This window comes from Grammomys surdaster, unplaced genomic scaffold (assembly GCF_004785775.1).
Source record: "Grammomys surdaster isolate TR1022 unplaced genomic scaffold, NIH_TR_1.0 125701, whole genome shotgun sequence".
NCBI classification, from domain to species: Eukaryota; Metazoa; Chordata; class Mammalia; order Rodentia; family Muridae; genus Grammomys; species Grammomys surdaster.
Window position 1 is genome coordinate 2,431,383 of NW_021620536.1, and position 6,732 is coordinate 2,438,114.

Below are 6,732 nucleotides of genomic sequence, written 5' to 3' on the forward strand. Positions count from 1 at the left end.
CACTGTGTGTCTTCCTCTATGGTTCTCCATTTTATGTTTGAGACAAGGTCTCTTACTGAAACCTAAGCACACTGATGAGCTAGACTGACTGGCTATCGAGCCTCAGGACACTCCTCGCTCTGCTCACAGGGGATGAGATTACAGGTGCACAGCACCACAGATGGCTTTTTATTTATGTGTTGGGATCTCAACTTAGGTCCTTGTGCCTACATAGCAGCCATCTTGACTAAGCCATCTCCACAGCCCCTAACTGTGAATTTTAAAAATATAATAATTTGACAGCTGTATTACTAAATGACTTAACATCTGTAAACTGAAAATATTCAAGTGAAGAACTTGGATAGAACATAATAAAATTCAAGTAAAGTTTTTCACCTCTGGCTAGCTGAGGTAGGGCAGTGCCCCTGTGTCAAAAGTACCCATTTATAAGACTGGGTTTCCAGTGTTTATTACAGGAAGTGAGAAATTTTCTTGCCTTTGAACTGTAACTTTTTCCTGAACCAGATACTTAATAAAATAAAATTATTTTTTAATGTGTGGTTACTAACGTTTTTTGTGGTTATATGTAGTCATAAAAATCCTACTCCTTGGTACAGCCGAGATGATAGCTCAGAATCCCCATCTGTCGCTTCTCTATAGAGGGGCTGTTTTCCTCTAGTTTGGCTCTGGACTAGTCCAGGCTCTGAATCCAAGACACACACATTGCATAACATGTACCCAGGCTGAAGTGAAAACAACTTCATTATACTTACCTCTTGCAGGAAATCACTACCTAAGTCACGAGGAAAAGTTGAAATGTTAAGGGGCTGTACACTATACATTAAAAACTTAGTCCAGACTTTTGAAACTGTTAAGGTTGCCTGCCTGACTGCAAGGGATAAACTCACACACAGTGTGAAGATTCACAAGGAGCCTACTGGAACACCATGATCCAACTGCCCAAGTTTTTCTGTGCCACCACCAGCCTTTTCTTTATTATAAGTTTGTCAAGCAAGCAAACAAAACCTGTTTGTTTTGTATAGAGAGAACCTCATTTATGTCTCATTTGAGGTGAAGTAGGTTTTGTGAAGACTTCATATAGGATCTTCTGCATGGAAGAGAACTTTGGTTTATTGACTCGGTGCTGTTCTGCCTGTATAGAGAGCATATGTGGGAGCTGCCGAGGTGGCTCGGTGGGTAAAAGTTCTTCCTACAGAAGCCTAATCACCGGAGTTAATGCCTGGATTACACAGTGAAGGAGAAACCCGACTTCTGAAAGTTGTTCTGACCATAGAATGTGTGTACCCAATGCAGCACACAATGACGACACATACCTAATAACAACAAAAAGTTATTAGAAAGAAAGGAAATTCAGAAAATTACTACCTTGTCATGTCTTTCAAGCTGTAGTTTGATATAGCTAAACTATTCTGTCACTGGGAAGATATATTTATAGTATATTTTTTTAATGTACAGATTTAATTTTTGGATGATGGTTATGAGTTTATGTGTATAAGTATTTTGGCTTGGATATTCATGCTGTTCCTATGTAGGCACAAATAAAACATAAGGAATTGTAGGTGAAAAATGTACATAGACATTTTGTTTTAGATACAAGTTCATGAAACTCCAGATAGTACTGCTACAAAGCAGTGCTGTGAATCAATTCCCCCAAACCAAATGAAGAGAAAAACATACTGGATGAAAAGTACTGCCTTACAGCAGAGAACAACAACATGAAAAATGGCTAGCTCCTTACCACAGAACTGGAGACTAAAAGACATCAGTAAACTTGGAAAAGTAATAACGACAACCCGTGAAAACGGGGCTGGAGAGCCGCTCGGCAGCTAGGCGCACTTGCTGATCCTCTAGAGGACCAGTTGTTTTTTCTTGATATCTACATATAACTCATAAATGCTTATCACTATAGCTTCAGCAGATCCAGTATCCCTCCCACCCCGCCTCCATGGGCACCTTCATAGAGGTGGCATACACTCTCACAGAGACACACACATAAATAAAAATAAAATAAGTCTTTAAAAAACTGAAACCAAATTTTTAATGGCGAAAATACCTTTTACAAATACATTGCAATAAAATTATAAGTTGAAATCCTTTCTTATATTTATGAAATACACAGATATATTATATATGTGTCATATATGACAGCGATAAACAAGAAGGCTGACATGTGTCTTGTTAAAGTATGTTAAGTATCAGTGTGTGATTGGAGTACTGGAGGTTTGACTTACTATTTTATGTGGAGATAGTCAGTATTCACTGACAGTTGACTGTGATCATTTAAAGCCTGATACTGTCATTTCTACTAGAACATGGACCCGAGTCCACTATTTATTTATTTTTTATTACAGATAAAGAAACATCTGCTTCTGATTATTACGGAATTGCCTATATGAGACCAAGCCTACTGTTCAGAACAACTATAAAACTTGTACAGATATAAAAAAAAGTAGATGTTTGGCAGATTCAGTGACCGTTCCGAGTAACCAGGGTAAGGATTAGTAAAGAAGAAAATAACGGAAGGGAGCTGGACTCCTTCCCTTTTTCCCTGGGGGAAACTTCTGAGCAGAAAGCATCCTGGAGCTGTTGGCGGCTGGTGAGGAGGGAGCAGGAAGCCAAGGGGTTGGAGGCTGGAGTTCAGGGCTGATGTAGGACCACAGAGTCCTGGGAGCCTCTCTTAGCTTTCCACTGAGGCATGAAGGGAATCAAAACCAGGGAATTAAAAACTACAAGCAAGGAAAACTGGAGGAAGAACCAGCTCTCAGAGGACTCGGTCATTGATGATGGCCAACTGTCAATTCTTCTGTAAGGTGTAATGGATTATCACTCACAGACTCTGTGGTGTTTTGCATGTAGCATCTGATTATTTATCAAGGGACTGGTAGCCATGCCAGAAGACAAAAGAAAATGACTGAAAACCAAAGGAAAACGAAAAAATATAAATAGGCCATTAAGATACCCAGGTATTATCTGAGATAACCAGTTATGGACTTTCAAGCAGTTTTAATGAATAGACCCTGTGATAGTAATGGAAGATTTCCCCAAGGTCTTGGAATCTAAGAAAATGATGTAATTAGACTTAAAAAGAAAAAGAAAAAAACAAAACACTGAACTGGAGGACTGGCTCGATGTTTAAGAACACTGGCTGTTCTTCAAGGGGAGTCAGGTTCAATTCCCAGAATCCACATGGTGGCTCACCATTGTCTGCAAAAGAGTAACTGGAGTGATAAAAATTTTTTACCAGTAAAAAAGAAAGCAAGAAAGTTAAGGAAAAAAAAACAAGTTAAAGGTAAGAAACAATAAAGCAATGTGGAGAGAGTGGGTGCAAATATGAATATAACAGTGTATTAAATTACCAGCTAGATCCTAAAATTATCAGATTGTAGTATAAATAAAAATATAACTATGTGTTGCTCACAAAAGACATATCTAAGAGAGGATGCAGAGAACTTAAGATAAATAAAAAGGTCAAAAGTCTATCCATGCACCGTGATTTCTCCCTGGCAATGCTAAGAAATCTGCAACACTAGCAACAGACAAAACAAGCTTCATCTAGGTAAGTACCGTGGGACAGCAGTGATGAAAGGGGCGTTGCCCTGGTAAACCGTGTAACCGAAGGGCACAGGCAGTGTATAGGGACTGGCTTGGCATGGCTGTCACGTGTCTTTATGTACAGTTGTATTAATCCAAAGCTTGAAATCAGCCCTGATAGGAATATTTGTGTAATGGAAACAGCAAATGCTGGCAATGCCCTTGCCAGTCGTTTACCAGCAGGAACCAGATTAGGTGACTGAGACTAATTATACGTACAACACCAAAATGAAAGCTGTAGAAGGAGCCGACGTAAACGTGCAGGCAGAGCTGAGGACTTTTGTACCCTCCCTCCCATCACTGACTGGATGAGCAGATGGTAGCATTTCAGTATGGGGAAGGAAACAAAAGGACTTTCCAAATACCTGGAACAAGGAGCGCACAGGTCCAGATTAAAAAGGTTTCTCTCTTTAAGTCCGACCTCATTCATTTCCCGTTTTATATCACAGTAAAAATCGGTGATATCTTACCATTAGATGGCTCAGTAGCTAAGCTCTCGAAAAGGACCTGGGTTCAATTCCCAGCACCCACATTCAGGTGGTTCACAACCATCTGTATCTCCAATTACAGAGAATCCAATGCCTCCTCTGATCTCCCCAGGTTCCTGAACACACACAGTGTACAGACATATACCCGGGCACATACATGTGCACACGAAACAAATATTTAAAGAACTGAAAGAGTAAGAATGAATCGGAAAGCAACTTCTTATTGATAGACACAGGCATAGCTCATTTTAAAAGGATCGAACATCCATAAAATATAAAGATTTATACTTGCAAGGGGAATTTTATGGGTAGTCTGACTTTATGTTCAGCAACATCAGATTCCTAGCTGAAATCTACCAGGGTAGAGGTATTTTCACCATGCAAATGAGTAAGTACTCACAAGAGGGGATCATCTCTTTCTTCCCTCTTACACAGATTCTCTTTAAGGGGTTCGGTACAACTCTCCTCGGTGATAACCAGATAACCACACTGACTACTGAGTCTTTACTGATGACGTAGACAACAGCAGCAGTGGACGTCATATATTTCTTTGTACGAAGCTCTGCACGAAGAGTTTCCTATGTCAAGTTATCGAATCCATTAGTCAATTAAATGAGAAGAATACTTTGATTATTTATCTTCATTTAACAGTGGAAAAATGGAGACATAAACACGTAGTATTACTGAATCCACAGCTGGCCTTCGCCATGCTATTAACTATTTTCCCACACGTATAGACTGTACTTAGGGTGATCTGTTTTGAATTGAATGTTTCAGCAACATAACTTAAAACCTTTGGTGGTACACATCTGTGTTCTTAGCATTTGGGACATAAATGCAGGAGGATAGTCCAAGGCCAGCTTTGGCTACATAATAAGTTTGAGGTCAGCCTGGACTACACTGAGATCCTGCTTGAAAACCGAAACAGAAAACAAAACCAAATAAATCAAACGAACCATATGAACCATAATGCATGTTATTTCTGCAGGCATTCTCTCACCCTCTGTTTCCCTCCCTCCCTCCTCCCTCCCTCCCTCCCTCCCTCCCTCCCTCCCTCCCTCCCTCCCTTCCTCCTCCCTTCCCTCCCTGTCTTTCTTGATCAGTGTCTGTGTGCTTTTATGTATTTCTAAAATGCATCCTAGAAATGTCATTTATGATAATATGTCATTATCATTTGTGGTTCTGAAATAAGTAGTTACATTCAGAACAGACATAGCCTGCAGAGTCAAACTCAATTACTGGATATGGTTTTCTCATTAGAATCAACCTCTGAAGACATTTTTATTTTCACCAGACATCAAGTCGGACATCCTTGCTATGGCCCCTTTCAAAGTCACATATGAAACACGCATAACAAACTGTTATTTGAATCATTAAGTATACAATTCAGTGCTGTTGGCACGTTTAAATGATGCAACAGCACTAATCTCTCTTCAGGACTGTGTCATCACCCTAGAGAGAAATTCTTAATGCATTTCTCTATAGATATTTAAGATAGTTCCCATCCAATTCCTACCTCTGCTAATCTCTTTTGATTTCTATGTGTTTGATGACTTGTTCTACTCTTCATCTCCCGTTTCACAGGAATTCGGCCATATCTGTCCTTTTGTATCTGGCTTAACCTCACTTAGTGTTTTCAAGATTCACCCGTATCGTAGCATCTATCAGTATTTCATGCATTTTAAGGCTGCAGAGTATCCTATTAAACAAAAATACCATAGTTTGCTCATCAACTACTTAACAACCGAGATGTCCGTAGCTTCGAGCTCTTGTGGATAATGCTTCTCTGAGTGTTAACGTATAAACACCTGCTTGTTCCTTGCTTTGGAGAGAACCCAGATGACATGACAATTCCATGTGACTTGTTGATGAACCACAAAACAATTTCCCACAGTGGCCATAGTGTTTTTATATCTCCACTTAGCCATGCACGATGCGTTCCACGTCTCCACATTCTCATGGATGCTTGCTGCTTTTATTTATATATGTTTATTTCATGTTTTCAATAACAGCCATTCTTATGCATGTAAGTTCTAGGGCATTCTCCAGGACTGACAAAAAGTCTTCAGACACCAATGTGGGTGTTGGATGATTAAGTTTCACACTACCTGGGTTTAGCATCACATCCCACAGGGTTGTGGGTTCAGACCCTCACTCTGCCCCTTCACTGCAGATGCCAGGGGTTAGTTCTAGGTCACATGGACCTTTAATCAACCAATGACAATTATGCAGTTACCACATCTTCTTTCTCAGGTTTGGTGAATGGTTTTCAGAACTTAAGGGAACACTTGACTTCCATCTCAGTTTATTGTTAAAGGATGCAACAAAGACGCAGAGGCAGGGATGACATACGGTACACAGCTTCTGTCCCCTCCCTGACATGCAGCCTTCTGGAAGGTGGATATACTTACCAATGAGGAAGTTTATTATTTAAGTTTTTATTGAGGCTTAATGGCTCAGACCTGCACTTTCTTCACAAGTCATGTAGATGAGGCTGGAAGGTCCAGCTCTAACCATTTGTCTTTGTCTTTTATTTATTCATTTTACACTGCAGTATCAGCTCCCCCACCTACCTTTTTCTTTTTAATCAGCTACATCCTGATGCTATTTCAGGTTCTCTCTCTCTCTCTCTCTCTCTCTCTCTCTCTCTCTC